This window comes from Bombus flavifrons, chromosome 16 (genome assembly GCF_040668555.2).
Source record: "Bombus flavifrons isolate JBK064 chromosome 16, iyBomFlav1_principal, whole genome shotgun sequence".
NCBI classification, from domain to species: Eukaryota; Metazoa; Arthropoda; class Insecta; order Hymenoptera; family Apidae; genus Bombus; species Bombus flavifrons.
The window spans coordinates 4,540,528-4,560,447 of record NC_138457.1 but is presented as its reverse complement, the minus strand read 5'-3'; the positions used below and the strand labels follow the sequence as shown (position 1 = coordinate 4,560,447).

At 43.0% G+C, this 19,920-nt stretch overlaps 1 long non-coding RNA gene across 1 annotated transcript in view; it reads right to left on the bottom strand.

Annotated features, from left to right (window-relative positions):
* Positions 1–7,537: 7,537 nt before the first annotated feature.
* LOC138188163 (uncharacterized) overlaps positions 7,538–19,920 on the bottom strand; it is a 163,642-nt gene continuing 151,259 nt past the window's right edge. The window contains exon 4 of the long non-coding RNA XR_011175384.1: positions 7,538–7,701. This is a non-coding gene — a long non-coding RNA (uncharacterized LOC138188163). The remainder of the gene's footprint in view (positions 7,702–19,920) is intronic.

Genomic DNA, 19,920 nt, shown 5'->3' with positions numbered 1-19,920 from the left:
TGTCACCGAATTTCAACGTAGTTGGCAACGTAGTTTTATAATTAAAATACGTCGTATCGAAGAGAAGCAAATGTCCGGACGCTTTCGAGCGCTGTATCTGTTTCGCTTTGCGAGGATCCTGCGATTATTCACAGCGACGGCGGGGAAAACGTTTCGACTCGCGAAATAATTCCGCCAAATCTATAGATTCTCGTAGTCTTGGGCAAATTTCTCACGAACTCGTTACGTTCGTTAGCGTTGTGAAACGTTTTCTGTTGCCACGAATATCTCACGTCGATCCGCGGCTTCTCCATCTTCAACTCGTATCACTCGACTGTCGAACAGTTTGACTCGGCGTTTTAATTTTCCCAGTTCCGATCGAATTTAATTTTACTTGGTCGTAAAGAAAATTGAAGCTAAGAAATAATTAAATATCCTAAACGCGAATAATAAATTATTGTGATCTGCGAATATTTATGGAAATTGGTATTTTTGCGAATATTATTTACGAAATGGAACTAGGATAGGCAAATGTTTCGTCTGTATCGTACACAGCCGCATTTTCAATATTTCCCATTGCAATATTCGCATGTTGCGTGCATTTTTCTATCCTGAAATTTCCCCTAAGCGTAGATTTCAAAATCCACCGTCTACTGATCTGTAATCGCTAAATCAACAACACTGTTTTCAAGGTTAATGACACGCGATTTCTCCACTCAAACTTAGTTTCACCGTTCTTTAATCGCGCACCATTTTTACATTTACTTTTCTACGTTTCCCTCTTCCCCATTTTAAATGGCAGAACAGCTTTCCACCGTTCGTCGACGATACGCGACAGCGCTAAGGGAAACACTCCGGTGACTTGGTATTTGCAGATAATTTTCTTATTTTTCCCCCATTTCCATCACTCGCTTACGGCCACTAGCCGTTTGCGGACGAGGTCGCTGTCGAAGTATCGACGCGCGTACTTGAGAAATTGTACACGTTGATCGTTTTCCTTGTTCCTTGTCCAGGCTTGTATTATTTTTATCAATAATTAATTTATCATCGTTATCGCTGTTACTAGAAACATTTAAACGTCTTCTACCTTGTCAGCTTCGAAATAATATTCGTCATCGCCACTATCACAATCGAACATGTTCTTTCTGGATCTTAAAAAAAAAACAAAAATATAAAATTTCTAAAAAGCTTGCCGAGTCGTCTGGTAATGCCATTGAAAGGTTAAAATTCTTTCTGACTCGACCAGCATGCCGCATCGCGAGCTTACGTTAAACGCAAGAGAAGGTCTCCAAAGATCTACAATTTTCTTTCATCAAAAACGCAATACTATTTTGTTTACTAAGAAATATCGGTCAGAAAAATAGTCGTAGGTCAGCCACTTGAAAATAAGTTGAAAATAAGGAACTGTGAACAGATTCCGGCGGCTATGTGACACGCGTGCGGAACTGCAAAAAGACTCGCGCGGCTATTCGCCGATACTCGTCCGCGAAGGGCTAATTGTTCTCTCGTAAGTTCGAACGAGATTAGGCGAATCGCGGAAGGAAGCTCGCGAAACAGGTTTCGCGCGAGCGACGTTCCGTCGTCTTTTGCCGCGTGGCGCACGCAACGCTCTCCCCAATTTTCCCGCCGGGAAATCGGCGTCCAGTGGTCCGAGCGTCGCGTCGTGTGTCGTACTGGTTTAGCGATAGCGAGCAACAAGTTAGGTGTATAAAGCACACGTAGAGAAGTCGGTAAATTATATGGAACTTCCGGTGATCCAGATCGCGAGTCGATCGTCCCCGTCGAGAAATCGAAATTCTCGGTTCGAGAGAAGAAAAGAAAAAAAGAAAAAAGTAAGAGAAGATAGAGAGGATAAAAGAGAAGGAAGACAGGGACTGGACACGAGAGACGGAGCACTGGGCAGAAATGCAAAAGCGAAAATACAAAAAAAAAGAGAGATAATTAAATAATAAGGATGAAGAAAACTAGGGTAAAGAAAACGAAAAAATCGCGCTGTAAATTTTGTATCTTCGAGATTGTGTACCGTTATCATTGTAATAATAGTATATATATATAAATATTATAAATATATATATATGAATATAAACGAAAAAGTCTATATATACAAAGATGAATATAAATATATATATATATATAAATATAAATATTATAAATATTATAAATAATAGTTGAGGTGTGTGTGGATGGTGGTGTGCGTGCATCGTGCGTGCGTGCGTGAGTGGAGGCGCGCGACTGGCGAAAAGCAAAATGAAGTGAAAAGGGTGGGGAGGAAAGAGAGGAGTAAAAGTGATTGTGCATAAATTAGCGGTTAATTGCGCATCGTAAGATTTGCATCTAGATAGTCGGAGCGCGCGATGGTAATTAAAACGATTTATCGCGAGCGAGAAAGGTTAATAGCCGTGAATGACGATTATCATTATTATTCTTATTACTATTATCGTGGTCGTCGATCGGCCGGTATCGCCGATTATTCATTAATCTCTCCTTCTAATTAATTAATTAATCGCGCGGGCACACTCGGCACGAGCCGGCCAGATTCGTCGCAATTGCGATCCTTTCTTTTCTCGATCTTGCTAGGCCGTGAACATCGCAAAACGGCACCCTCCGTTCTTCGCCATCTCGCCACCCCTTCGAACACCCGATCTTTCGTCTCTTCCTTCGTGCAAACTTCATTTCAAACTTTCCCATTTGTATCCTCCGCGTTCGATTTTCATTCGCAACGCGGATCAACGTAGATTTTTCTGTCTTTGGAAGTACGTTGCCGGCCATAAGCGCGCGGACAACCGATGAAAATAGTTTCGTAGAGATACGAACGTTGCTTTCGTTTCTTAATTACTTCGTTACTCTTACGCTCGAGTGTTACACACGCGCCTTATAATTAGACCGCGGTTGTTTACGCGTTTCTTTCTCTACGCAAACGTCAGATTTGGAAAATTTATAACACGCGTATCATACGCAACAACCTACGATATTTAGAGTACACCTTGTGATACGCTAGTGGGCGAAAAGAAATTTCTATTTAAATTTCTCCTCTATTTAGATGCCGTTTGCTCGTGGCCGTAGAAATAGAAAACCACGTAAACAAGCACGGTCTACTTATAATTCGACTTGTTCGAGTAAAATTTGTTCCAGTCGTTCGATAGACGTAACCAGCAGCTGTCCCTGTACCTATGACCGGCGATGTACGAAAATATATCTGTAGATTTCCAATTTTGCAGTAGTTCCGAGCCGCGATGGCGTGCACAAATCTCTTGCAATTATTTTACACTCGAGGAACGATATGTAAAAGAAATTCGAGTGATACATTGTCGTACGCGTAGTCGTGCAGTTGCTTGAAATTCTTTGCGATATCGTTTTCGAGATGTAACGTAACGAGAGACAGAGAGATCCATCGGACTGGAAACTTTTGCTCGTCACCGCGTCGTCCTTGCAGATTCCTCGCGAAATAGATTCGCGCGAAAGCTTTCGAAGCGAAGGTTTGCAAAGCCGATTACTCGGATTCCGTGCGAGCCGATCAGATAGCGAGATTGAAAGACAGACGGGGTGGATCGATTGTTCGAGATCGCTTCGTTCGAAGAGATGGCGGACGACCTGGAACGGCGTGGTGGCTTCGAAAAGCATCGAGACGAGGGAAACGAGAGAAAAGGAGAAGGAAAAAGAAAAGACTGACGAGAAGAGGAGGGAGAAAGGGCGGCGGATGTTTCACCGCGGCCCCTTTTTTCGCGGAATGAGACGATGAGACGCAGACGGCGGAGAGAGGACAGATTATTCTAATAAAATAGTATTATTAGGGTGTAGCGTGTAGACTGTATAAAGAAACACAAAGGCGATCACACAGAAACACAGACACAGGAACGCGGAGGAAACGGAGAGGGGAAAGAGCGCAAGTACGATGATTCGGAAGGCTGGACGTTTAGAAGATGAGCAGGAGGGATGTCACCGGAGGCCGAAAGTGAATTCAACGACACAAGTTTCGTGGAGATACTGATTTCGTGAACATGTATAAAGCGACATTGTAAGATATCGTTGTAAAAAAAGGTTTTAACTTAAAATAAATTAACGATAATTCACGCATAAACGCGCATGTTTTCAGCTTCCGAAGCATAGTCTCTGCTAACAGGTTCGCTGCCACGCGATCGTCGCCGGTTAGCCGCGTTTTCTTCGATCGTTAGAACCAGCTAAATTACACGATCCAGCGAAACACGGAGTGTCGTTTCGTTATTCCAATATCGTTCTCGTCAAACGAAACATTTTTTACGTATTCGCGTTCGATTTCATTCTCGTTGAACGTCGTGCGGATCATCTGGCTATCGTTTTACGACAGCAAACGTAACAGCTTGGAAAAACCGTAACGTAAAAGGAATTTGAATCGGTCGCGGCTGTCAGACCAGAGCAGAGAAAATTCGCGTGGCAGTCAACGCGTCAGCCGTGTGTTCCAATTCTTTCACCGGCCCTTCGCTCTCATTCGCGGAAACAGCCGAGCTCTCTTGGAAGATAAACATCGGAAGAGCCGTGGCGTGTTTTTCCAAGACGATTTTCGACTCGGACGTGACACGAGAACCTTATTAATTAGCAGGTGCGAGTTAATTAAGCGTTATCGAGCCGACGCGACGTGTTTACATGTAAATCAAAGGCCGGTGCGCGAGATAAGTCGGCGGCTTTCGCGAAAGCGAATAAACTCCCTGCCGCCGACCGATGGCTATCGATATCCGGCCGAGGGACGTTTCCGAACCGGGGCAATTCCCGTGCGATGCAGCAACTGCTGCTTACGCGATCGCTACGTTCATTTCGCTTCCATACAATTTCACGTGCATAATTGACACAGCAGCTTTGGCTTCTCAGCAACTCGATCCGCGAGCAACCGGTCGACTTAGAAGCTCGCGCAACTAGTACGGACGACGCGAGTTTTCCACCGGGTGGCGAATTTTCCCCAATACGAATTAGCAGCGACAGTTGCTGCCACGACGATCTATTCGCGCTACGACGCGAATCTTTTGCCGAACCGATCTCCGGTACAGCGGTACACGCGGTGTTACTTCAGAATCGATCGCCACTATGTTTCTCGTAATTGATCGGTGTTATCTCCGCTACTGGGAGCTTCCCCTTTAGGGGATCCTCGTGTTCCCTTTGAAACGTAACGAAGTTCGACGGCCGAGTCACGTAATCTGATCGAAATCGGTGCAGGAAAAGACGCTTGTTATTCAGGAGACCGCTTGCGTGAAGTAATAACGATTATCCTATTTCGTAAAATGATATCGAGTATTCGTTCGCCTTATTTTTACGATTAATTAATTACTTTACGCAAGCACAAAGCCAAAACGCGCAGATGATACTCGTTTCGAAGGGAATTGTAATGGACGTTTCTTGCTGCCTCGCGTATGCACGTTGTGCACGGGGCTTTACGCACAGCCATAGCCGGAATTCACCGTAGCGGTACCGATAGTTTCTTCCGAATATCTCGGAAATTGAACGAGATAGACGGTTATATGTATAGGAAAAAGTTGTTGGAAATTTTGAGTTTTACGACATATTTAAAAATCATCGACATCGGAGGAAACGGGACAAAAAGATGTGCAGTTTTGCTGTTGTTTATACTTGAGCTCTTGTGCAAGATTCTTAAAGTTTGCTTCTTGGAAATTTATTATTGGAAAATTGGCAAAGGGACGACGAGTAAGGACAATTGTATTTCATTTTCAAGGTTTGTGTTTCGTTTTTTTCCGACGCTGCCCTGGCGGTAGATACGTTCTATCTTTACCTAGTTAAATCTCATATGGCAATATTTAACACTTTGCGGTAAAAGATTTTCTTTACTCGCGTTAACCAACTATTCGAAGCAATTTGAGCACAAGGAACATATTTACGTATAGATAGAAATGCGCGTAAAAAAAGAACTATAGTTGCGTTGTTCGTGATTGTTGTCGCGATTGATGACGTCACCCATTCGTCGTCGCAGAGTGCAGCGTGATTTTGTTTGGTAATCTGATACTTTTGTCCAATACTCGAGTATATCTTTGTGATTGTATCTTATCTGTCCGTTATAAAAACACGCGAGGTCACTTGTTGTTTTTGTCGCGAGGCTACAAACTGCAAAATTTGCAAATAAGGTTGGAAAAAAGGTTGGAAGATTGTTTACGGTGGAAGCGGACTCCTCGAGTTTCAAGAGAAATTTTTAATGGCTCGTACTGGACACCTCGAGTTTGAAGGCAAATTTTAAATGGCTCCGTAGCGAAGGCAAAAGGTTAAAGAGTTCAAGAACGAGTAACACGTGGTTATGAGGGAAATTCGAAGAGTGGAACCGAATCTGTCCGCAATTATTTTGCCACGAGGCTTCGGAGGAGGAGGATGTATCGTCGATTGCTGATTGAACATCAAACTATTTTTAGGTATGTTTACACAGATCATTTCAACATCGTCGCAATCGAAAATTAGTAGAAGATGTTATAACACCAATTCTTTGTCGTATATTATTTTTATTATTTTTATTTTTATTATTATTACGCCTGAATATTATTTTTTGTACCCGTCTTAATAATTTCGATAATTGTGCAGCGACTATTTATCAGTTAATTAACGATTTGAGATTTGCTAAAGTACTGAATGGTTTTATTATAGTTATTGCACTCATTTAAGTTGTTGGATAACATCACAGTCGTGTAAAATAGCTTAGACTATTACTTTCATTCAAAAAGGGAAATTGCATGCGATATATCGTTTAAATGGTTTAATTATATATTAGAAATAAATTGTTTTCTTTTGTATTTGTTACAGGAAAGCTACTTTGGGGCAGACACAGCAATCAGGAGATCATAAACAGGCAACAGCAATCAGGAGATCATAAACAGGTAGCAGCAATCAACAACAAACAACAGCAACCATGGATAAATAGCATGAACGATCTTCTTGAGAATAATTACATAATACAATAAAAAATGAAATTATTCATTGTAAAATAATTGTACAGAGTGTATTCAGAAGTTTCAAGAAAAAAAAACAGTTTAACAGTATTTTATCATCTTGTTAATTACCCTTTTCATTATCCAATCCCAGAAAGGTTCACAAATAATTCCGAGAAACGACATTATTTCGAAAAACCGGCCGATTCGTGCCACTTCCTGTATCTTCATGTTCTCCTGATACAAAATCGCAAAATCGGTCGAAAATTTTGGTCGAAATTTCATAAATCTCGCTTCTATGAATTCCTGGTAAATGACGTCATTTCCAAAAATCGCCGAGGTTCGTGCCATCTTCTCCGTCTTCATGTTCTCCTGATACAAAACTGAGATTTTCTTCCCACACATTTTACGTTCGAGCGGTAGATTTTGTGCTCTCGTGTTTCTCAGAAAATGACGTCATTTCCAGGAATTATTGCTCAAACCATTGTAAATTGGAAGGACTATAAGGACTGTGGATGTTGCATGGACTTTAAATGGCTGAACTCCTCGTTAATTTGCACAATTGAGTTAAGCTTTGTTCAATTGAATTTGCGGGTTTACAATAATCGTACAATTTCACAATGAATTCATACTTTTCTGCGTAATGAATTCTTTAATTACTTATTTAATGTATTACAATAACTATGTATAGCATATAATACACGTTTCGTACGTATGTTTCCTCGTGCAAGGAATGTGATGCCTTGCAAGTGAATTTTCATCGAGCCTCTTCGACGTTGTTTTTGTATACGAACTTCCTGCGAGAAGTTGAGACTTTCTAGAGATCTTCCTACGCAGAAAATCATGGAAAAATGCATTATTATACACAATTCCTTGCTACATTTTATCATGAAGTTTCATTATAAACGTAAACGTGGAGTATCGCGATCAAGATGCGATAAGTGGAAAACGTAAGTTATAATTGGAAGGGAAATTTCGAAATACGATACCATGGGAGGAAAACATGGGAAGTGGGAATCGTTACTCTGAAACTGAAGGGTGGAGTATGAAATACCAATTAAAAATGGAAATATGACAAGGTAGGTATTAAAAAGGAAAAAGTGTATGCACTCTATAGGAGGTCTGACGGGAAACTGAAGACTAAGAATCGGGGAATACGTAGTACAAAGTTGAAAATAAGCAAGGGGAATCACAAAGTATCAAATTAACCAGCAACGCTTGTAATACGGCGTATAACTTTCGGAATAATCGCAGCGTCAATAAATTAGCATTTTTAACTCCAATCCCTTAAATGCGTAGTTCACTTCGAGCGTGACCAGACGCGTCGTCGCGTCAGAACTGTTTTTATTCCTTCGACAGTCCGATGAAATTAAAAGATTGGGAGTAAAAAACGTATACCTCTCGTATGTTGCAAAATACTTGTGTTTATGCTAAAGAGTTTATGACAAAGAGAAAGCACGCGTTGCATCTGGCTTTGTATAACGACGAACCTTCGTCTGAAGGAAAGATTCATTTCGGTGTAATTGCTCGAATGCACAATTAGTAAAATGGGCTAAGTTTTCCAGATTTGGATAATTCCTTCGTATCTGCCGGTTATCGACCGTAAAATCAACACGAGTTCTCAATGATCAAAAATGAAAAAAGAGACAAGGTATTACGTATTATTATACAGGATGGTTGGTAACCGGTGGTACAAGCGGAAAGGGGGTGATTCTACGCGAAAAAAGAAGTCGAAAATATAGAATAAAAATTTTTCGTTTGAGGCTTTGTTTTCGAAAAAATCGACTTTGAGCTTTCGCTCGGTACGCGTGCGGTACGTTATAACGGATTTCACTGTAGATCGTTGTCTCGATGGAAATTTAACAAAAAGAAGAATTAAAAAAAAATTTTTATTCTATATTTTCGACTTCTTTTTTCACGTAGAATCACCCCCTTTCCGCTTGTACCACCAGTTACCAACCATCCTGTATAATATCTATAAAAAGTAACAAATTTGTCAAACAAATTTTATGAAAAAGCAATTGGTAATTTTATACGAAACTATCGAGGTGAGCTAAGGTTAACTATCGTTTTGTCTCAAATTACCCCTTAAACTATGCAACCAATGGTTTACAGCCGCGGCTCTGAAGAGTCGCGGAGGAATCCAGGCGATTGGCGAAAAATAAGGCGATTCTAAGGGTGGAAGGTCTTTCTGGAGAAGGCAGGGGCTCGTTTCACGGCGAATTAAATCCGTGTATAGGTTTCTACTAAGTCTCGGCAGCTGGCCGGCAAATGGCCGCTTGCGAGCAAGGGGAAGATCCGGAGGAATCGAAAGGAACAGCCACGGGTAATCGTGGTCGAAGAGAAGATGCGTTGGTCTCGGGGAAAACTGGCTGGGATTCCGCGTAATCCCGTTCCCTGGGAAGCTCCTTTACTTCTCGAGGTCCTCGAGTCAACCGACTCCTCGCTTTTGCCTTTGCCTCGCTTTGCCTTTGCGCGGTTCGCCGCAGCTGCCCCGAGTTCGTCGTGGGTCGATCGTGGAATCGATAGCGCGATCGTTGGCAGAATATTCTTGTCGAGAGACGTTTAAGAGAAGGCTATTTCGAATGCTTGTTATCTTCTTGTGAAAACTTGGAGCTATATTGATCGTTTAATTAGCTTCTGGCAGTCTGACTTTATTATCGCAGTGACGCGACGATCTATCAGTCAGTGGTATTCTAATTTCGTTATTTGTTTGAAAAAGAATATGCAAAGTTCGCGTACTTTACGCCTCTATCGGAAGCAGAACTTCAAAGTTCACAGCAAAAGATAAACAAGTGTGTGCCAGTGAGCTTTAGGACGACTCGAATCGAGGGACTTACGCAGATAGCGAGGCGAACTTTCAAACAACCATGGATACATTCGCTAAAATTCGTTCGAAGCTGCGTTATTCGTCGATCGGGCTACAGTCGTCTCGATGTTCTATGTCAGATCGATGGCTGTCCTTAAAGGTCCCCCTAGCCATAAACTCGAAGCGGAGACTCGATCCACGAACGACTAAAATTCTTGCCGATAAAACGGAAAGCCTGGCACAGCGCTGGATTAAACGTATCGAGGTAAATCCATTGGAAATCGAGTGTTTCCGCGTCGATTGGCAAAAGTGACGCATGGACGCGCGACTCTCGTGCCGAGAATCGGCTGCAAACCCTATGGAAAATCGGTGAATCGAAACCGAAACAGGCTGCACGTAATCCCTGTCGCGTATCCCGCCGCGTGGGTCAAGCGGCTGGGGTCAGTCTCACGTCGAGTGTGAAACTGCGGGATTTCCAGCTCCTTGGGGAAGAAACGGGAAATCAATCGGCAGGATTTCCACTCTGGACACCTTACGGATCGCCTACGGTCACGTCGTTTCTCCGCTGACCGTATATTTCCACGAGGATGATAGACAAGTACGGAGAATCTCTTTTATCGGTTAGCCATGACGTTTGTCCGCTTTCTACTTGGAATCTGTTCGGTGGCAGAGCGATGATATAGAAACGGAGAAGAAGACAGAGCGTAATGAGAGGAATCATCGAGCCGTTCTTCGTGATTCGCCGATTTAGATGTGTTCCGATTGTTACCAGCTATGGCACGCAACGCGGTTTAACGCGTCACGCACTTTCAAGACGGGAATTAGCTCGGATTTCTACGCGCCGCTTCCACGAAGCCTCGATTCTCTCCACTTGACGATGATTTTTGCCGAGCGTATCGTCGTCATACGAAAGATCGACGGTCCGTCAACTTCCTGACAGAATCTACGATTCCAGAATCCGCAAAAGATTCCGAATCTATTAAAGATTCCGAATTTCGCAAAAGAATCCGAAAATATTAGGAAAAGTTTCTCTCGTTTTATAAGATGAACAACAATATTATTTTATCGAATTAGGTATCGTTCTATTTCTATTATTATGTTCGTGCATAATTCAATGAACTAATATAAAACGAAAAACATTGTGCGTCTATTATTTTCTCATAAAATAAAAGAAACTTTTCGGACGACCTAATACTTTCTTACGGATAACAAATAATTGTTGCACAGATAAAATAAACTACAGCGCGGTTGTGACAACGACCATAACCAAATCCATGCCATTTCGTGCTACCTGACAGCGAAACGTTAGCTTTTGACATGAGCTTAGCACATGGCCCGACATTACGCTTTCCCCATTACATAGGGCAATCAGGATCCTTTGCCCCTCTTCATTGTAATATTTAATCATCTTCGTGAATAAAAACCTACAAAATTATAAAAGCACAGTTAAGTTGAGTTATTGCTCAGCTACTCCTCTTTTATCATTAATTTTACGTGACACAGTCTCGACCCGAGTCCCGTTTAATCGAATTTCCGTATTACCCGTGGTATTTCCCTTCGTTTTTCTTTGAAATGTTCATTCCAAGGCTACGAAGGCGTAAATAGTCCAGTATCGTGTAATATATCTCTAACTTGATAATTAATCAAATTTAAATGTATTTAACGTACTTGGATAAATATAATTAAATCCGTAACGTGCGGCGTTAGGTTGTCAAAACGTTTTGTGCGATTCTACTACGCCAGGTCCAAGTCGCAACGAATAATCGAGCTTCCACCGCAATATCAATTTATTCGGCTAATTATAAATAACGTGAAAGCAACCTGTGAAATTCAAGAAAGAAGTTAGTACTTTTCAGACACAATCGACAAACACGTGGCTTTCTAATTTTATTTCATTTCAAAATATGAGAGAAACTGACCGAGCTACGAATGCGATCACAACGTTCGTACAGATCCTGAAACGCGCTGAAACAAGCTAAGAGGAGCTGCGGTACAAACCAGCAATTATCAGCAATCGAGTAGATTCCACGTACGAACCGAGTGTTTCCAAGTTTACACGTAAACCTAAGGGGCGAAGACACATCCACGTTGGCGAGTATCCTCGAAATTTTTATAGAAATTTAGTAATTTTAACAGCTGTGCACGGTGGCCGAAATTCCAGCGGTCTTTTAATTGGCTGTTAACGAGATCCCGAGCAATCAACCGTATGGATTCTACTCTGGCAAAAGTTTCAACTCGGCGTTCGGACCGGTGTAAATTCCAGGCCAATGCTCGAACGAGAAAAATCAGCTCGAACAAGGGGAGATCGATTAGCAGAAAGGCAGCGGTGTATGGAAGAGTGGAACGAAAGGAGGTTAGAATCGAACGAGAGAGTCGGATAGGAAGGAGGAAGGAAGAAGAGGAAGAGGAGCGGGCGCATTGTTTCTGTGGGAGGATCCCATGCATAAGTTAAAAGGGCTCGTACAGGTGTAAAAGAAGAATACTCGCGCGGGTATTATGGGTGGCAGAGCGGGGGCGAGGGAGGCGGCAGGGCTGGTTGGAGGCTGGCGTACAAAGGCGCGAGTTTCGCCAAGTAATCGTGCCCATTAATAACGATGCTGATCCACCTCCTCCGACCCTCCTCCGCCAAAGACTCGGCCGCCCCTTGGACACTATCCCCTCGAAAAGCAACCTTCCATCTGACCGATTCCGCGTTCGTTTCGACTGTCACGTCCCGCGCCCCGCACGATCCATAGCGCGAAAGTAAAATTGGCAGTTGAAGCCGCTAAAGGCTATATCTTGCAAAAACTTATCTAACTATGTTTTTATAACGATACTAAGACAATTTAAACTGTAAAGAAAGTCGACAGTTTGAACGAACGTTGGGAACTTCCCAAACATTTTCAAAAGAAAGACCCCGACGCTTTTCACCGACGGATATAAATAAATGTAACGACTCAGAGGAGTCAATAATTAATTACCGTTCGTCAACCGAATAATTACCATTTTGTCAACCGAAGAATCATCATTTTGTCAACCGAAGAATTTTATATCCGTCATTGTTAATATCGAAATGGACTAAGATTTGAATAAATCATTACATATCGTTAATTTACTTTCGAACAACTTTAATCCTCTCTCGTGTCAGTATTCCCGCACATAGCAGTTTAACCGAAAGTGGAACTTATTGCCAGTTGCATTAAACGTCAGTTAACGCTACCGAACGCGGCAACTAAATAGAACGTGACATCGACGATTCCTTCCACCGTCTTCGAATGTCCATTTTTATCCCATTTCGCCGTGTTTCTATATCGCGATAAATCACTGCACATCATGCGCGTTCGCCCGCTTTTAAGATCAGAACGCGCAACGTGCAGCAACGAGAGCTTGCAATCGGTAAACGTGCGATCGTTGGAAGCGGATCGGAGAATCGAGGGAGACGGAGGATCGCGATCGTGGACGCTTCTCGCGATGATTCCTCGGCGATTAATTTTAACGGCGAACGGGTCACCAGCGCGCAAGGGGAGGTCGATCCGGATAGGGTTGGCCGATTGGATAGAAGCGCGGAACTTTATCGTTCAATTATCTACGGAGGTTGCAGCGTCGAAATTCAGTTGGCCGATTTAATTGCAGGTTGATCATGAACGTCGGCTCGCGGAGACGAGACGAGAGGTATCGACGCCTCGTAGACGCCCTCGTGCTCGATTTTCGAGCGCAAGATCGCGGCTCTCGATCGCTTCTTGCCCGGCACCTCCCCCGGACCGAACGATCCTTTTTCCCGCCACGCTCTTTCTTCCCCTTTTGCTGCCTGGCCTCTCTTCTCTATACCAATCACCCTCTGTCCTTCTTTTTTCCCTCCAACTCTGGCGATATAGCTGACGGTGCTCGGTTTTCGATCGAGAGGAAGAAGGCGAGCGTTCGATCGGCCACGTCCACCGGATTAATCGCATCAACGGCTGATCCTGTTAATCCAATTCTTCCTTCGACGCGATAAGATCGCGGTCGATAGGGAAATTTCGCGCGTGGACGTCCGGCTGACGGCTCGACGCCTCCCAGCCATCCTGCGCCACAGTCTCGTTAGCCCGAGGAAAGCTCGTTAGTCGCCGCTCGTGGGATGACGCGCGTCATACGAAAATTTCTAAGAGAAAACCTTCGGATAGACGAATTTGCTGATACGCGGTTACCTGCAACCTCTGTTTCTCTTTCTCTCTGCTGCGATCCATCGTCTACCGCACAGGTACCGTGCGTCCGCTTGACGTAAAATTTGACGAACGACGAACAGAAGCAGAGATTTGTAGCCGAAACGAAACGAAAATACACGAATGGAGAAGCCACGGCACGAAGCGTAGATTTCTAAGCTTCGCTTCCTTCTTGCGTTTGCTTCGCGTTCGAAGGTCTATGCGCGAAAATTTGCGGGAATTTGAAAAGTGTGGAACAGCACGTGGGGTGGTTGGTCGACTCGGCATGTGGAGCGTGCGGTGGCAGGTCGCGAATAAGAAATCGCACAAATCACGATCGACTAGTTAAGCGAGACCGAGATAAAAGGAAAGAGAGACGGCAGAGGCTTTAATAACGGCAATTATCGGCGCCCTCCCGTTACCGAATCGTTCGATCGTGGCAGCTCGTATTCGGCAGAGATCGAATAAGGTAGGCGCGTGTTAATCACCGACAGGCAATAAGAGAAAGAGAGGCAGAAAGAAAAAGAGAGAGAGAGACAGAGAAAGAGGCGAGTTAAAACGAAGAAAGAGAGAAAAAAGTGGAAGAAGATAGAAGGTATCCCCGAATACCCGTGGATGACCAGTCATTGTTGCCTCATAAAGCCAGTGAATGCCCTCCCCGTGATTCCTCCTCGATGGGGCAGCCAAAAAACGATCGGGCTAATCGTCCAACGATTGTAATAGCTTTTCTTCACGGTCATTGTCCCGCCTCGGCTCCACTCCCGTGCACGCCGAGTCCAAGAGAACGAGGACTGACGCGCGAGCCAGTTTCTCTCAGCAGCAACGTAAACGGCAACGCTAATTGGTAATTTCATCGGGATCGTTGAATCTTACGAGAGGAAGAGTCCACAGCGGAGAGAGAGAGAGAGAGAGAGAAAGAGAGAGAGAGAGAGGAGAGGGGACGGAAGTGCGCGCAAAAGGAGAGCGTAAAATCTTATTTGCAAACGAGATTTCGAGTGTCCCACGGGCGGGATGGAAAAAAGAGCGGACAATGAGGAGCGTGAAGCGGCTCGGACCGGGAAGGAGGAGCGGGCAAACCGATTTACCGCATGAGCTGCCCTGTTTGCTCTCCGGATCACCGCCACCTATAATTTCCTCTCGTCCTGCGTCTGCGATTTGATCCTGTTACGTGAATACCGGCGACCAGGAATCCATTCGAGCCCCTAATCTGCCTATTGTCGCGTCTGCTGCGTCGCAACAGGGTCTCCGATCGATCGAGGGATCTGCTTTTCCAGCTTTCTTTGCGAGTCGATCGCGTCGCGCGGTTAGTTAACAAACCCAGGCCGATCCTTTCACGGGATTTCTCGGTGGGAGGGGAGCGAGGTGGAACTGGCATGGCCAGGGTTTATGAAGTCTTCGCTTCATCGCCAACGAGCAATCGTTGGAAAAGGAGGGAGACGTAGGTGTTCGGCCGCGCTCTACCCGCTAGTTAGCCTCCCATAAAGCCACGGCGTAAATTATCCGCGAGACTGACACTCCGGGGAGTGTTTGCGATGGTCCACCTCCCGTCGACGCCCTCGAACCTCCGCTCAGGGAACGCGAGCTTGCACGAACGCAGAGAGGAGACTTTCTGCGGCCGCGAAATCGGCCCGAGCCCCTCGAAAACGTTTTCCACGGGCCGGATCCGCGACCACAAATTCATTAACGAGCCGAGGATCCCCCGGAGGGAGCGAACAATGCGTCGCCTAATAGAAATCAAATCGCCTCGCCGTTTATAACGACCCGCCTTCCTTTTGTTTCCCCCTTGTCCCCCGCCCGCCATGGACCTCCTTCGCGCCGCTCTTTTTCGCCCATCACGGAATAATCGAACAAGATTGATGAGAGCGGCGTGACTGGCGCTTAGACGGAGACAACAGACGCTCGATTCTCTCCACTATCTTTCTCTATCTCCGCGTAACCTCGTTCCACGGAAGGTTCCCTCCGGTGTCACGGTGCCCCGTGACACTGTGCTTTATACAGACACCAGCTCCCGACGTCCGGAACATCCAGGTTTCACGCCTGGAATTTCCATTGTGGCCGGATGCTTCAGAAAAATCGACTTGCACGAGCGACGTGGCATTCGGAATCGGTGCGTCCTCGCTGTTCCATTCGAATTCGACGACGATCGTACGATGCGTGGAGATTGTTATTAGTTCAGATCGACAGATAGACAGCCTGCGTGTACCACGCGTAGGTCCTTGATCGATGCGATCCGATCGAGACATTGATAGTTTTATTGTATCGTAAGAAACGCGCGTTGTGCGATAGCTTACGTCAGCTTGGATCAACAGTTTCGTTGCTTTTGTAGGGAAATGACAGATGCACGACATTTTTCGCTTTATTTCATCGAATGATTTTATTGATTTTTATCGACTGATCATTTCGTGACATTTCGTGGTAATGGAACGTAATGGAAATAGATAATTTAATAAAATAATATTGTAGGATCTTACTACAATTTTATTTACGGTAAATGGATTAAACAGATGTTGGTTAAACAGGAAACGAAATATTACGGGAATAGCCCATAGTACGTACTACACAAGTGCGAATGGCTGGAAGGCTGCGCGAGCTTGTTTACGTTTTCGGCCCAAAATTCTTGAACGTAAATCGTAGGTTAAGGGGTTAACGTGAACTAATCACAACAAAGTATTGTAATTAAGACAACTAGATAGTTCATTTCTCGTCACCACAGATTCAACGCTCCCTCGACAACGCAATTCGCACTCTCTGACTTCTCAACTCAAAATGACTGTTAATTCCTCTTTGTCCTTTAGCAATCCTCTGGTCTTTTGTCTTAGTCAAAGCACGAAAATGTTCCGCAACTGCTTGTTTATAATTCGCCCGATATAAAAAATATATTCGCCAATATGAAAAAGAAAATGTTGTGCGTCTGTTACTTAACCCTTTGCCCTAAAACAACGAGTGAGACTCGTGGTAAGAAATTTAGGCCAACAGCGCTAGATTCAACTAGAATCAAACACACGATAAACGTGTTTATTAAACAGGACATAGTAGCACGGCAGAAAAATTGACTTAGAATTCTCAATGAGAATTGATTGCAAAATTCATGCAAATGAAATAAATAAATAAAAGCAATAACCACGAGCATGACTCGTGGTAAATTAGAAAATACGAGGTGGTTGGTAACTAGTGGTACAAGCGGAAAGGGGGTGATTCCACGCGAAAATATAGAATAAAAATTTTTTTTTTTAATTTTCTTTTTTTTTTTAATTTTTCTATCGAGACAACGATCTACAGTAAGATCCGTTATAACGAGACGCGATAAAGTGCACGCGTACCGAGCGAAAATTCAAAGTCGATTTTCTCGAAAACAAAGCCTCGAACGAAAAATTTGTATTCTATATTTTCGACTTCTTTTTTCGCGTAGAATCACCCCCTTTCCGCTTGTACCACCAGTTACCAACCACCCTGTATATTACCTTCGATGGACACTGGTTTACTTAGGTGCATTGTCTGCCAGCGTATTTGCGATGGTACAGAATATTCTGAATTAACAAAAATTGTTAGTTGTACTCGATATTTTCTTATTTTACTTACGTGCAATTATTTGTTACGTTCGCACGTTTAGATTACAATTTCCTTAAAGAATTAGACAACCCTTATACCTGTCGTATCAGTAAAAAGAAAATCTAATATTGATGATAGTAGTGAGAAATGTGTTATTTTTGCAATCCTTCTGATAACGATAGCTATGATAGTGGTATTGTGTTTTCTATTGTGTTTCATCGTTTCAAGAAATATCACACAGTTGTAGATTACTAATTTCCTACGAGTTTTCTCAAAACATTAATTTACATATTCTTACTGATACATTATCCACTTGTAAACAATAAATCATTTTTCTTCACTAATGAATCGATCATAATTACTCGCAAGACATCTTAAAAGTATTAGTTGTGTCCACACGTGTCTGTTATTTCACAATTCCTTTCCTCGCGTTAAAATAGACATGTCATGAGACGCGTACATTTTGCGCAAGTTCGAGCACACGGCTGAACAGCTGAAATGGCTCGACGCGTAACCAACTTTCTTATTTATTATGGTCCAAGCAAGGACAAAACGTTAAAACGAAAAAAACTCTTGAAACGACCTAAGATTTCTCGATCGAAGAGCAGTTTTCGAGTAACTCGAATAAATCAAGAAAGTGCGATTAAAAATCGAGTATTGTTTTAAACCTGGTGAAAATTTTGTAATCGATTTATGTTCGCGTTAATAAACTTCCGCACTGAATATTAAATCTACGCGTTTCTTACTGTTCGATAAATATAATAAATAATTATACGTTTTTAATAGAATATTTAATATGGAGGCTGCCTGCTGCGCAAAGCTACGGACAAGATAACAATTAGCTGTCAAAGATATTTAAAAACAGAATTAATTTAATTATAATCGTTACTATGATGGTCAACTAACAATAAATATTTTCCAACCTTCTAGCGTAGAATCGTCTTCAATTTCCAGAAAACCATGTCCCATTTTCTCCGACCTACCTTTTTCCACCTTCTAACGCGTCTTCGTGTTTTACCTGTGCAAGCGTGTCGTGCATTTCGCAACTTCGTTACACGCAGAACAAAAGATCGCGTCTTTGCAAAACGAAACAGCGTTGAACGAGGTTGAACGAGAAAGGTGGAAAAACCGTTCGATTATAAGATGAAACTACGTCTCGACGTCGCTGTTCCCAATATTCTCCACCCATCAGTGCGTTTATCGACCGTTTAAACTTTATAGATGGTTTATGGATTACGATTATATTAAGGTCGGGTCGGATTTGCTTCGGATCAGTCGAGGAGAATGGCGGGGGTTGGAGAGATCGAAGCGGCTCTCTCCGAGGGACCCCTGGCGCGAAACAACAAGCAGTCAGAAAAATGGATGGGCTGCTAACCGTGCCACACATGGAGCCCTCTCGGTTATTTCGCCTTTTACCTCACCGTCCCGCGGCGCGCAACGCGCTTTAATCGACTGCGTTCTTAATTACGTTTTCACCTGTGTCCCCGATAAACTACCATGGTCCGAGGTTGCTTTAAAATCGCGCGCCAGATACGCGATAGAACATCGCGCCAGTAAGCTTCCTTTAATCGTCGCGCGGATCGTTTCGCTCGTCCGGCTTTGTTTCGGCTTTGATCGCCGCGTCTCATCGACTGCTCCTTCCGCTTTTTCGGCCACGAACGTCGTTCGAAGCAGCGGAATTCTCCTCGAGGAGAGGTCAGTACTTTTTGCCTCTCGTAGAATGTACGTAATTTGATTGTAGGGCCAACTATTTGTAAAAGAAGTGTCGAAACTGATTGTAAATCAGTGGAAAATGCTAATTACAATTAAGGGGGTGTCTTGAATTAGAATGTTCTAAAACAGCGTGTTTTTATGATTTTTTTATAGAAGGGGAAGAAAGAAACGAAGTTATTGAATTTTGAGGTATGGTTTTATATATATTTAACGAATACAAAAACATTTTTTTTCGAAGTAAAATAGAAAATTATAGCAGATTTCTGTCTATTTCATGGGCTGCAGTTTTCAATCGGCGTGAAAGATCCAGCTCGTAATTTTTGACCGAAACGAAAAACCAAAGAAGGATTAAATTATTATATATTTTTCTTCTCGATAAACTAAAAAGGTTCGTCAAAAAGTTTATTTAAACAATTGTTACAGCACCTTAAAGTTTATTTTTTCTTTTTATAAAACACATTTTTTCTTCAAACCCGGCAAAATTTGTAATTTTTCGCTATTTTCTGCTTTTTTTTTAGTTCATCCAGAAGAAAGATATTAATCCTTTTTCGGTTTTTTGATTCGGTCAAGAATTACGAGGTGGATCTTTCCCATCGATTGAAAACTGCAGCCCATGAAATAGGCTTAGAAATCTGTTACAATTTTTCCTTTCTACTTTAACAAAATTTCTTTGTATTCGTTAAATATATATAAAACCATACCTCACAATTCAATAATTTCATTTCTAAAAAAAAATCACAAAAAGATGCTGTTTTAGAACATTCTAATTCAGGACACCCCCTTAAGAAACATCGGATATGAAGTGCGGAAAGAGTTGACT